The 13,727-nt window shown below is 40.1% G+C and overlaps 1 protein-coding gene across 1 annotated transcript in view; it reads right to left on the bottom strand.

Annotated features, from left to right (window-relative positions):
* Positions 1 to 12,747, bottom strand: part of MAPKAP1 (MAPK associated protein 1) — a 161,329-nt gene extending 148,582 nt beyond the window's left edge. The window contains exon 1 of the mRNA XM_065418804.1: positions 12,693 to 12,747. The gene's annotated coding sequence lies outside the window, so the exon portion shown is untranslated. The remainder of the gene's footprint in view (positions 1 to 12,692) is intronic.
* Between the last annotated feature and the right edge of the window lie 980 nt (positions 12,748 to 13,727).

Genomic DNA, 13,727 nt, shown 5'->3' with positions numbered 1-13,727 from the left:
CTTAGTGCATACACAGGGATACACATATACAAAGGGATATATCTAAATTTGGGCTAGAAACTTTAATGTGTCACTTCCTGACTTCTGGGTGCTCTTGGCATCATAATGTTCTTTTAATATAATATTTTGTATTAATTTCTGGTGGGTTTTTTTTAAACAATGAAATTACTCCAAAAATGCTACTATATTTACTGGACAGCAATAGAGATAACCTTCACTGCACAGTATATGCAATTGATGAGGTGAGAGTTCATGCCTCATTCCATCCTCATCTATATCATAAAAGAGAACACAGGAGCTCCTTGGAGGTGAAATAAGGCAGGGCACTGAAGGGGTCATACGTCTTCCCATATGGTACTCCTTGAAAGTCCTACCTCCATTCATGCACACCTTCACAGATCATATTCCACAATCCTGTCTTTGAAACCTGAAATTCTATTCCATTGTTACACACCCACGTTCACATACAATGAAATCCTGAGACATGTATTCCACTCATTTTACATATGCACACTATCAATTGAAGTTTGGGAGATAAAGCTAATAAGAGTTTAACATAATCCAGTGCATGCAACTTTCAAATCCTTATAACTCAGCCAGATCAAATCTAGTTTTCAGTGGCCATCTACAATGTCAGGAATACAATCCCACAACATTCCAATGTTCCACTGCTGACTCCAGAAGTTTCGAGCTATTCAGAGGAAACCAAAATAATTTTCTTAGTGAAAAACTTAATTTTTTGCATTTTCCATGCTCGAAAATGGGCAATGGTGTGACATTCAGAAAAATTTGCTCTTGGACTTCTCAAATACCAAATTTCAGCCAAAGTGGTAAAACTCTGAGAAAGCCGTAAGCAACTAAAAATGACCTTTTATAATGGAAACATTTAGGTATCCTCAACTGTAGAGGTCACTGCTTGCACTGCCTGTAAGCACCTGCTTTTACTCCTAAGAATGCAAGAGCACTAAATTACTTTGAAATATTATGAAACATGGAAAAATAATACTTTTGTAATACAAAGTTCCACAGAAACCAATGGGATAAGTGTACCATTAATGTCAAAAGATCTTTGCAGAGTGAAGCACATAGAGAACTAATGATAACGCTAGTTGCAGAATAATGATTTATGTTTATACACATCATGTATGCTCAAGACATAAATCAACACTAATTATCCTAAGAAAAGTACAGTTGAAATCAAAAGCATTCTTTTTTACAGGACATTGTCAAACAAAAAGTAGGTAACAATTCTTATTAGAAAATATTACTTCTACTATCATAAACAGTTAGCTTACCCTAAAATTAAATACTAAGGAGCCAGTTTTTGTGTTTGCACTAAGGTTGGACTTATTAATATCAATATAAAAGTATTAATGAGCCAATTTAGCATAGCATTGTAACATATGATGTCTCCACAACCATAAAATATTGCACCTAAAATACTGTTAGGGAGAAAGTGTAGGGCTATTGATTTACAGATATGAATAGAAAATAGTTATGGAATAACACTGCAGACACCTCTAGAGGCTACAGCAAAACTAGATAACTTTTCAATCTCTCCATCAAAGCACTTTCTGTTCCCATTTTAAGGAAGGCAGAATAATAACTATCAACAGAGAGCTAGTCTGTACCATAATACTACAACAAGGATATATAAAAAAAATAAAAGGACAGTGCAATATCGATATAAAGCTTGAAAGGCTGGAAAGCAGAAGAGGAAAAACAAATCAGGAAATCCTGAAAAATGTTTACTATTTATGCTACAGTCCACCACAAACCAAAATCTGTTCTGTCAAAGATCTCTCTTTTGGTGGGGAAAAAAAATAAATTTAAAATTTTGCCACTGCCGTAGCAAATTCCAATACAAAATCCAAACTGATGTGATTTGAAGTTTACACATGATAAACTAAGATTTATATCCATCATAAAATATTCTGATAAGCACAACACTGAACAGCAGATGTTTTTATAAAATACGTGTGTGCACTTGCCCGATTCCCCACCTCTAAGCTAAAGCTCCTCTGCTCGATCAGGACTATTACCTGAATTTGATACCACCTACTTAATTACACAATTCTTTTTTAAAACAGCAAAAGGATGGAAAGTTTGCATGTCTTGTTAAAGCTCTGAGAAATTTAAAGATACATAACTACAAATACCCATTTACAGTAGTTTATAATGAAAACACTGAGAGATCCTCAACTAATGCAGTTTTATCAGGCCCCAAGATAAACTAGTGTCATATCCCTGGGCAAGAGAATAGCTAATTACAAAATATATCCAGATTTGAAATTTTTCTCTTTTATTCTAAAAATGTTAACGAAATGTCGGTTTCTAAATAAAGTATATTTGTAACAGAATTATGTATTTATTTAGATAACTGTTTATGAGATACTAAATTATTGGGGAGGGCTAGCTCAGTGGTTTGAGCATTAGCCTGTTAAACCCAGGGCAGGGGGCCATTTACAGGTCTGGGGGGAAAAATCTGTCTGGGGATTGGTCCTGCTTTGAGCAGGGGGTTGGACTAGATGACCTCCCGAGGTCCCTTCCAACCCTAATATTCTATGCATTCTATAAATGTATTATGGGTCAAACAGACCTCAGACTCCAAAGCTAAGTTGTACAGAGACGTAAGGCTCACATCTCAAGGAGTTTCTTAAGTCCAGGGTATAGAGATTTCTGAGACCAAAAAAAGCACTCTCAAGCTATCAGTACTGTCAACCCCATCTTCAAATATAAGTCAGATCCCCCTAAAGCAGGAGATTTGCTTCAAATGTACACAATATATATATTTCTGAATTATTTTTATTTGTATTCTGATATTGAGCCTTTAAGACTCAAGTTTGACCAAGACATGCAGGTGAACGAATAAAAGACATATGGGATGAATTTAAGACACAACTTTATTAATTTTACACTTGGTAGTTGTGCAACATGCCCACCTGCTATTTTTACATACCGGGAACTGGTTGCAGTGCAGGTTATTGGGCTCCATTCACACCATAACTCAAGGTAGACCCTCCACCGCCTACCCAGCAACGCAGCTCAACAGCGAAACCTCTCTCTTTTCTCCCTACTGCAGGGGCATGGTGTCGTAGAGGCCACCAAGGTGGTGGGCACCTCAGTCCACAAAAACTTCAGGTCTCCCCCCTCATATAACTGCAAGTTCCACCAGCCAAAAGCCCAGGTCTCATTTACCACTGGGAGCTGGCCCTTTGAGCCTTTACCTGCATTGGATACTGGCCACAAGTTGCAATGAGTTAACAGTTTAACCTTCCTTACTCAAAACGTTTAAATCCTATTGCATTCAACCCAACTGAAACTCTATAATGCTGTGAGGAAGGCAAACAAAGCAAAACAAAAAGCAAACCACCAGACCTCTTACCAATTTGGCCCAACAGGAAAAATTCCTTCCTGATCCCAAAAGAGACATCAGTCAGATCCACAGCATCATAAAAAAAACCACAGGTCCTATGCTACAACTAAAGGGATGGAGGGTGGAGCAACTAACCAGAACAAGGGGATTTTGAAAAGCCTGGGTAAATTTAAACCAGTGGGGGTAGGATGTTGGGGAGCATTCTGGACTCATCCTCCTGCCCCAGCCAAAGGAGAAACAGAGGACTGGGGAAGGGGGTGGGGTCATGTGGCAGCCACCATCTTACCACACATGCGCTCTGGGCTATTCTCTCGCCACTGACCCCACGTTACATTCCCAGCCATCTGGTCAGAATCCTCTACCCCTGTGAATGCAGTTAGGGCATATTTCGAGCTTCTCTCTGCAAACTGAAATTCCCATATAAACACGTGACTAGCAGCTGGGGGCTTTGAGAAAAAATATCAAATATCATGGCAGCTGGCAACACTGAATTATGGTAAAATGAGTTTTCCTTTCCCTTCCTCTGAGCTCTGTGTGGCTACGAACCCTTCTGTTCTGAGGGTGAATGCCATGAGAACTCCCCATCCATATGACTGCACAAATAGTCGGCTGACATTATGGTCACCCTCCCCACCTAACCCCTGGTTTTCTCAATATCTCCCTGCTCCCATAGGAAAACTTACTCTCCAGTGACCTATGTAAGATAAATTACTTTTAAAATTAAATGGAATGTATATCTGGGATTAGACAAAGCATCAGGTCAATGGTCTGACGTCAGGGTAGCCAGGTTTGTTGTGAACATACTTTTGGTGAGTTCTGAGAGCAGTAGCTCAGATGACGATTTCATAGTAGCCAGAATAGATTTGCAAATTCACAGTTGGACTATTGAGATAACTGTATAGTTATCATGCAGTCCCCATGCCCTAAATGACTAAGGATTATTATTAGAAATTGTCATACGCTATGGTTAAAAAATAACCATACCATTTTTATTCAGACAAAAGCCTTAGACAGAGTACATAGCTCAATAGGACTGACAATGAGTATACAGTTGCGGACCAGGAAATATTTTGAGTTCTGAGTGGATGGGACAACTCAATTTTAGTTCAATAGTTTAACAAATATGGTTATGCTGCAGTTAAACTTCCTAAATTGTCCATACAAAACCAGAATATTTATGAAGACACAGCCAGCCCTTTAAAGTGTCACTTATCAAATAAATTTCTCGTGGTTTTAATAAAATATGTTGTAATTGTCCATGTTTCAAGTTAAGTTAAAAGTAGTTTCAGATTCAACCCCAGCCACAGTCCTTCTGCCAATTTGTGATTTTCCTTTTTTTAAAAAAATGTTTCTCTTTTGTTGTAAAAGTAAAATTGAACAGAGAAAAAAAATGTTCTCTTTGCTCTGATTTGTTTTATGTTTCAATAATTGTAGGCAATTTTCAGACAGAAGGGTAATTTTTAAGTTGACTGTGTTCAATCATCAAGTAATAAAGAATTAGTCCCTATTAGATTTGAAAGGAAAAAAAAATCAAATTCGAAATATCACAGAACTTCTACAAAGTATGAAAGTATGCCATGAATATAAAACAATTCCTTCAATCTCAGAATGCAGCAGGCTGGAAGGAACAACACAATATTACATGATCGTAGGCCTGAGTCGTTCCTTGATCCCTAGACTTTAAAATCTCCATTTGACTGCAGCTTTTAAAAGTGATTTTAAAGGCCAACACAAAAATAAAAAGATTAGTAAAGCAGAATTCATTTCCCCAATAGCACATTGTCTGATGCAGGAAGGTGAGAATGCACTTCAATAGTTTATTGATTCAGGTAATCCAAAATAATTTCACAGTGAATTCTCCCTCCACTTATGAAAAATCAGCTCGGGATACCTACTTTCTCACCAGTACAGGAACAACCTTTCCTCTTTCTACTCTTCAACCTCTGGTAAAAGTACCAAATTCAAATATTCCAGCTCCCTATGAATATTCAAAAGAGTTGAAAACTATACAGGATACATATAGTACTTGAGTACTAGACAGAATCCTGTACGTGCTGGATAATGGAGAGGAGAATCACATATGAAAACTAAAGTTAATGTTTCAAACACTCAGCTAAATTTAAGACTGAATATTTAGTTAGAAAAGCTGTCACTAATCCTTTGGTTACTATATTTTAAAAAGAACAGGAGTACTTGTGGCACCTTAGAGACTAACTAATTTATTTGAGCATAAGCTTTCGTGGGCTACAGCCCACTTCATCGGATGCATAGAATGGAATTGTTCTTTTTGCGGATACAGACTAACACGGCTGCTACTCTGAAACCTATATTTTAACAAAATACCGTAATTAAAGGCACCATTTAAAGTGGTTTTAAAAGGTGAGCTTTCATGAGAGAAACTAGATTTTTTAAAAATATGATGCAAGTGCAACATTTATTAAAAATACACCTCTACCCCGATATAACGTGAATTCGAATATAACACGGTAAAGCAGTGCTGGGGGGGGGGCTGCGCACTCCAGCAGACCAAAGCAAGTTCGATATAACGCGGTTTCACCTATAACGCGGTAAGATTTTTTGGCTCCCGAGGACAGCGTTATATCGGGATTGAGGTGTACCTTTAAAAATCCTTGCTAGCTTAGGAACATGTAAATCTGTTTTACATAAAATATTTGATTTCTGTATTTACTGACTGTTTGGAATTCTTCTATTTTTGCTGTCATACTAATCAGGATGCAAATTATACCAACTGAAATACTTTAAATATTTTATTTACTGTGTCATGGAGGTAGGGGGGTTTGGAGACAGAGAAAATTGGAGTGCCCATCCACATAACCTGCCTCCACTATTTGTTTCTTGGTCTTGTCAAAGCTTCATTTGACTGTAAACAAACTGTTTCTTTGGTAAACTGAGTTATCCCACCTCAAGATTTAAGCAAATAAATATGTATAAAAAAATGCAGAGATTATAAATTAGAGCAGACAAATCTGTATCTAGACTCATGCCTGCAAAGAGCATTCTATCAATATAGTGAAATGCTAATCTCCTAATTAACAACCTAATTAGGTAATTATGGCTTTGCAGAGGGATGCCTAAATGAAATATGACAACATGGTCACCTCTTTATATGGCACCTGTGGGCCTTTTCAGCTGTCACTGCAAAGAGTGCAATATCAATTTGAACAGATGACAAAGTGTTGTCATTTTTCATTCTGATATTGTACTGAATGGTTTGGACAGAAGCAGTTTACAAAAGCGGCATCTTGTCTGGTTTTTGCCTAATCTAAATATGCTCAAACACTGCTTAATTTTGAACATTCATGATTATACTGAATTGTTTATATTGGCTACTACAGAAGTATAAGAGCACATACTCCACATTCACAAAGTTATCTAATCATACTGCGCTGGCCACATATGATGAAACTACCATAGCCTTAAAGTACATGCTCATTAGGGTTGACAAGAACAGCAAAAACCTAGAGCACATTAGTTCATTTTGGCATTTAAAGACACAGGTTTTTGTTTTAATTACAGCACTTTGTAAATAGTATGTTCCAATTTTGTTTTTTAATCACTTTTTAAAAATTGCAACTTCTATTAATGATCAACACCCTTTTGCAGAACTTGAGGAAGGGTGCGTATTCAGCATCAACAGGACAGTGAAACTGACTATACTTTGACCATTGAAAAGCACTTCCTGTAAACTGATTATTTTCCTTTATCATTCTTCAATTACAGTAATCTGAGGAGTTACTTGTAACGAAAGTAGGCACAACAGTTTTAGATGGTGCTGTTATTTTTCAAGTTGACACTGTCCTTTAACAATATTTGGAGATCCTCTAGACAGATATGCAAAATGCTTTGCAGACATTAACTAAGCCTCAGTGTTCCTTACATTAAAGTATTATTATATCCCTTTGCAAAAGGGAAACCAAGGCACAAAAAGATGATGGGACTAGCCTAACAGTAAGTGGGAGGCAAAAAAATAAAAATAAAAATAAAAGGAGCTAGGAGTCCTGACTCCTACTCTCCAACTAGAACACAAGGCTAAGCCACGATAGCTAATGAGCATGATTTAAAAACATAAATAAATGTTTTTATTTAAATCATGATTTTTGTACATTAAAATATTTTATATACCTGTTGCTAGTTCTTTACTTTCTTCCCATTTAATAGTCTTGAACTACTAGTGAATATTTTGTATTTTTTCTTTAATTTCCAAACTGTTAGCAGAATTTCAGATTTTACATGCAGATTTATTCTACTAATAAGTTTCACACTTACAATGCTGATCTGTGCTGAAAGAGACAAGCCCAGGGCCCCCAATAACCACCATTCTGTGAGAACAATAAACTCAAACATAGAATTGATAAGCATAGAGCCTGTGTTATATCTGCAGCCGCCTCCACCACCTTCCATTGCAGAGGCCTTGGCTGTTGGTAAACCCCACTCCTTCCTGTTCTCTGCTTGAGGAACATAATGGTTTAGTCTCCTGAAGACTGGGATATTTTAGTCTAATCCTTGTTATTTGGCTTAATTTAGGAGTAACTGAGTGGGGATTAGTGGCCTCTGTCGTGCAGTAGGTCAGACTAAAAAAGGTTCTCAAACTTAATTGCACCGTGACCCCCTTCTGACAACAAAATATACTACACAACCTTGGGGGGGTGGGGTGGGAGGGGGCTGAGCCTACCTAAACCCCACAGCCCCAGATGATAGGGGGGCCAAAACCAAAGGGCTTCAGCCCCAGGCGAGGGGCCTGTAGCCTGAGCACTGCCACCCAGGGCTGAAGCCCTCAGGCTTCGGCTTCAGCCCCGGGCCCTACCAAGACTAATGCCAGCCCTAGCGACCCCATTAAAATAGGGTCGTGACCCACTTTGAGGTCCTGACCCACAGTTTGAGAACCACTGGACTAGATGATCTGGTAGTCCTTTCTGGTCTTCAACTCTATAGGTATGACTACAAGCAATTAAAAACCCGCGGCTGGGTTGTGCCAACTGACAGGCTGGCAGGGCTCAGGCTAACGGGCTGTTTAATTGTAGTGTAGACGTTTGGGCTCGGGCTGGGGTGAGGTGAGGTGGGAAGGTATTTGTGTTACAACACCATCACTTGTACACATTTACATAGTACACACTTCAGTTTAACATACACTGGACAAAAAAGGAGAATCCAGAGTAGTACATTTTTCTCTTTGCCTGTACACCACTGAAAAAAATAAAATTAGTTCTAAAAAAGTTTCGCTCTCCATCAAAGTTCTTTGAAGAATTGTCAAGGGACTCAATTTGTAGACTATGATTTGCATTTTTCCTGAACAAACCTCACTATTCCTTGACAATGACCTGCAACTGGGTTCACCTGACAATAGCCCCCTCTAAAGATCTGACTGTAGGATTGCGGCTTGTATCTCTCATCTGCCTATGGTCCTTTCTAACAAAACTAAGGAGACAAACTTAATTGCCAGATAGTGGCAGGATCACATTAAGGACTGTTTACCAATTTTTCTTTGGTCGAGATACCTTATATCTGGAAGTAAATTTCATTTGGAATGTTTAACTGGTTTTCAACCACAAAATAACTGCTCCCTATCAGTCATAGTTTTATGGCTAGGTCTCTGTCACCACAGTATCACATTTCAATACTAAAAAATGTGATCCTAGAGAACTGAGAGGGACATTACCTTTAAAATGTGTTTTAGAGGTATAGTTCATTGTGTCTACATGAACAGTAAAAGCATATTCATAAATGTAGATTCCTGTTCCAAATACTGTAAATCTAGCTATGAATAAAACTAACTGCACTGCATACACTTAAAGGTAAGGAGAAGATAAAATCCACAGTATGTAGGCAAGGTAGATTACCAGAATTTAATCTCAACATTTTTCTATCACCACACTTTGTTCCAAATGCTGATTTTCTCCCCTCCCTTAAAAAAAAAAAAAAAAAAAGTTACCTGCCAATTTCTCTCTCTGGTTCTAATCCTGTTTGCCTGGATCATTTCTACTTCCAAAGCTAGAACTGCTGTCATCCAAAATTAGATCTTGAACAGCTGCTCAGGATTTATTTTCTTCATTTTTATATTCCACAGTATTTACTTATAAAACAGGAGTTCATTCCAAAGCAAGTATTTTAGAAATCAAGATTTGTACCCATTTATATGAAACAAAATTAAACTGAATAAACTTTGGACAAGATAGACCATAACCATTTTTTTCTCCCATCACAACGGGAGTGGAAGTCCTTGCGCCCCTTTATGACTTGTTTGCATATTCACAAAGAAAATGACTATTTAGATAATTGCCCTTTGGGCTCTATATCAAATGTAACCAGACAGATTCATAACTGTTTAACTGTAGCTATCTCTTCTTTCTCCTTTTAATTTTCAAAGCTCCCTAGCAATCTCTTTTTTCCTACTTCTTCCTCGATTTCTGAGATATTAGCCCAAGGCTTCTGAAGGGTCAGTGCACAAAGCATGTCTCAGTTTTTAAAAAATTGTGAACTAACTTTTGACAGGACTTCCTCTCAAAACACATGATGGAAACAGATTATGGACGTGCTTCATATGATTAATTCTGGAGTGAAAAAATTGGGCTTATGGACAACACTGCACCAAGCAGAAAATGTGAACAAAAACATACCACAGAGCAGCACCAGTAAAGACAGTTATTAGCAAATATTGAGGCCTTTTCAGTATATTCCTTGTTTTGAGAAAGCTTGCTAGCAGAGACACTGGGGAAATATCAAAATGCAGAATATCAAAGGGCTGGATTAGCCTCACCTCTGATACATGGACTATATAGACCAGACAGACTGAAAGAATTGGTGTTAGTAAAATGTAGCACAGCAAACTTACTGCCATTATGAAAAGGTGATAATAGGAGTTCTTTGCATCAGCAGAACTGGGGGAAGGCTGTGAAGACTTTTTGCTTTTCTGCACTGAACACAGTGTTGATTTTTTTTTTTAAATCAACTTGTTTCAGTTATTTAAGGTATCAAGGGCCCTTGGGCATTTGTCTTGTTCTTACACCCCAGAATTTCTGGTTTTGGAAAGTTTGTTTTATTGAAAATAACAAACAGATCCTTCTGACAAACACCTTAGTGATGAGACCTTTATTGTAAGGGCCACTCATACTCCTATACAAACACATTCCAAGAGAACCGAACTATTGAAAGTGAAACCTAGAGCAGACAGGCCACACAGCTGAAATAAACAGCTAGGGCAGGGGTTCTCAATCTGGGGGTCAGGATCCCTCGGAGTCACGAGGTTATTACATAGAGGGTCGCAAACTGTCAGCCTCTACCCCAAACCCCGCTTTGCATCCAGCATTTATAATGGTGTTAAATATATAAAAAAGTGTTTTTAATTTATGAGGGGGGTCGCACTTAGAGGCTATGTGAAAGGGGTCACCAGTACAAAAGTTTGAGAACCACTGAGCTAAGGTAATCAACAGATTGTGTGTGACTATGAGAAGTAGTGACTCAAATTCACACCTTTTGTTACTTCAGAGCAAATCTGTGTATAGACTTTTATTGTGGACTACATCAAAACAGTACACTCTCAATCCAAAAGAAGTGTCAACACACAGATTTGCACTAAAATAATGGGAGGTTTTAATTACAACCAATTTAGTTATTTTGGTTCCAGTCTGTGTACAGACAGGACCGAAGTAAAAGGTAAGCTAAACTGAAAACAGTTTACTTGACAACTGTCTGAAAACTAAATGACAAGATGAACCATTTGGGGCATCCAGACTATGTTATTCCTGGTCTAGATGACAACCAGGGATGAGTTTAACAACACTAACACCAAATCTTACCTTTGTCTCAATCACAAAATATACCACTCCCTCTCCCACACTGGAATTCCTACAGTATATGAGCACTACAGTTGGCTGGCAACCCTTCTCATGTGTGTCAGAAAACAAGGCAATGAATCAGCAAATAAGGCAGAATGGAATCACTTTAAAGGGTCACACTGCAAGCACCCTATACAACCAGAGTAGCATCTTGGAGACTGGGGATCCAAACCAAAGAAAGTGATAATGTTAATATGAGGTGGTAATAGCAGAACACAGAGGAATGTAACTTACTGTATTATCCCAGGACATCAGGTCCATTGTACTTACTTATGGGAACCAGAAAATCAATATCTGAGCCAAAGCCTGTCAACAGTATCTCAATTGCTATAACGTGCCTGAGTCCAGACCTTTTGCCACATCACCTGTTTTCCCCTTTCAAATCACTTCTTAGAAGCCCACTTGATCTACACTGTTTACCCCAACTATAGCTTCTTGTCCATTACCTCTACTATACTTATTTGTGCAATTACAATGAAGTCCTTGCAAAAAAATTGGTGTGTTTTAAGTGTATTTTACCTACCCTAAAGGGCCGCAAACAAAGTTCTCTATATAAACAATACTAATTTGTAGATGTACAGGACTGATATATTCACATAAGTCTCTCAAATATCATAAAGGTAGAATACTGGTTTCCTGTAGCCCATGAATTTAGCAAGACTTTTATTCAGAGAAATAAATGAACGATTATACAGAAGAATCTCACTAACTCACACAAGTGAAGACCCATTGTCAATTACAGACTTGTGAATTGGCAACAGAACATGTGCACTAAAACCATGCTAATGTATCATTAACTATACTTTGTTCATTCATTTTCACTGTTTAATTTTAATGAAATGTGATGCAAAATATTTGTAAATATCTTATTGAGTATCATACCGTGAAGATAATGAAGTCAGAAATGTGGCAATGTACAATAATCTCTGCTAACAAAGCTCTGATGAGAGATAAGGAGAAACAATTTCTTTTTCTGCCTTCAACGAGGTGCCAAATGCCCGTAGCAAAGTACCATGTGATGGACTGGTCAAAGCGGGATGGGGAGCAGGGTGGGAGGTAGGACTCCTGGGCTCAGTCCAGCTCCGGGAAGGGGCTGGTGTGACGCTTGCGGGGAGGAGTGCTGGGCGCGAGGGCTCTGGATTCCTAGGTTTCCAGCCGGGTTTTAGCTGTTCGAAGGGGTGGGGCAGACGGAGACTAGGGCTCCGGACTCCTGGGTGCTGCCCTCAATGCCGGGAGGGGCGCGGGGTCTAGTGGCCTGGGGGTGGGGAAAGAGGCGCGACCCGGCTCTTCCCAGGGCCCAGCAGGCGGCGAGCCGCAGCCCCCGGGCTCGGGCTGTGGGACGCGGCGTGCCCCAGCACAGAGCCGCGCTCATCCCCGGGGCAGCCTGCCTGAGTCCGAGGAGCGGGGCCGGCCGGCCTCGGGACGCGCGGCGCAGCTGGGACCCGGGACCCTTCCCCACTTACAGGCCTCGCGGGCGCTGCAACTCCTGTGGGGCCGGGTCCCTCTTCCTGCCCCCGCCGGCGGGGCCGCTTCCGGGGCCGCACCGACTCCGCCGACACCAGGTAGCGGTATGGACACGCTAACCCGGAAACATAACCTCCCGCCGGAAGTGACGGAGATCAGGAAAGCATGTGCACATGCCGGCGGGAGGGGTGGGATGTTGTACCGTGGGCATGCGCCTGCGCTGGTAGCGCGCGGTGTCCGCGCGGCCAGGGAGAGCCGCTGTGGCCTGCGCGCGCTCCGATCGCCGCTGAGCCCCCCTCGCCTGCTGGCTCTGCGACGGGGTGCTAGGGTCTAGCCAGTCATAGCCCCTGATTAGCCCTGTCCCCTCTGCCCGCTCCGGGTAGATGGCCACGTGTTCGGGTGCTAGATGTGCAGATAGCACCGACTGGGGTCCACAGAGGGATTTGCCGCCGTACCTGTGTAGGTGGGTGTGTACATCCTGCTGGGTGGTTATCTGCATCTCTAGATGCCGAAATACCTGCATCTCCTACAGGGGCTAGTGTTCCACAGGCTAGAAAAAAGAGACAAGGAATCTAGAGAAAACATGGGTGACTCTATGGAAAGTGCCACCTGTCATAATTTGCAAAAAATAAGAAAGTGAATGAATAATTTTGGCATCAGAAAGAACCAACAAAGACAGCCAAGAAATTTGTGTCTTTAGAATGATCTTGCATCCACCTTGGAAACAGGATACAGATTTCATTTAGTGGGGTTTTCAATACCTATCTCTCTGGGGAACACAGGACTTGCCACCCTGCATTTGACCTGGGGTCCTCCTGGTTCAGTACATTGCCTCCAACAGCGACCACAATCAGATGCTTCAGAGGAAGGTGTAAGAATCTTGCTGGGGTTTTCTATAGTACCTATCATCATAACTGATCATGACTTCCCATGTAAATTACATATGCACTGTGAGATTCTGCATGCACTTTGTTAATTTTCTGTTGTCCCTGTCATGATAAAAGAGGATTTACTCTGGATATATTTTGTTATTC

This window comes from Emys orbicularis, chromosome 18 (genome assembly GCF_028017835.1).
Source record: "Emys orbicularis isolate rEmyOrb1 chromosome 18, rEmyOrb1.hap1, whole genome shotgun sequence".
Classification (NCBI taxonomy): Eukaryota; Metazoa; Chordata; order Testudines; family Emydidae; genus Emys; species Emys orbicularis.
This window is presented reverse-complemented; position numbering and strand designations above follow the sequence as displayed.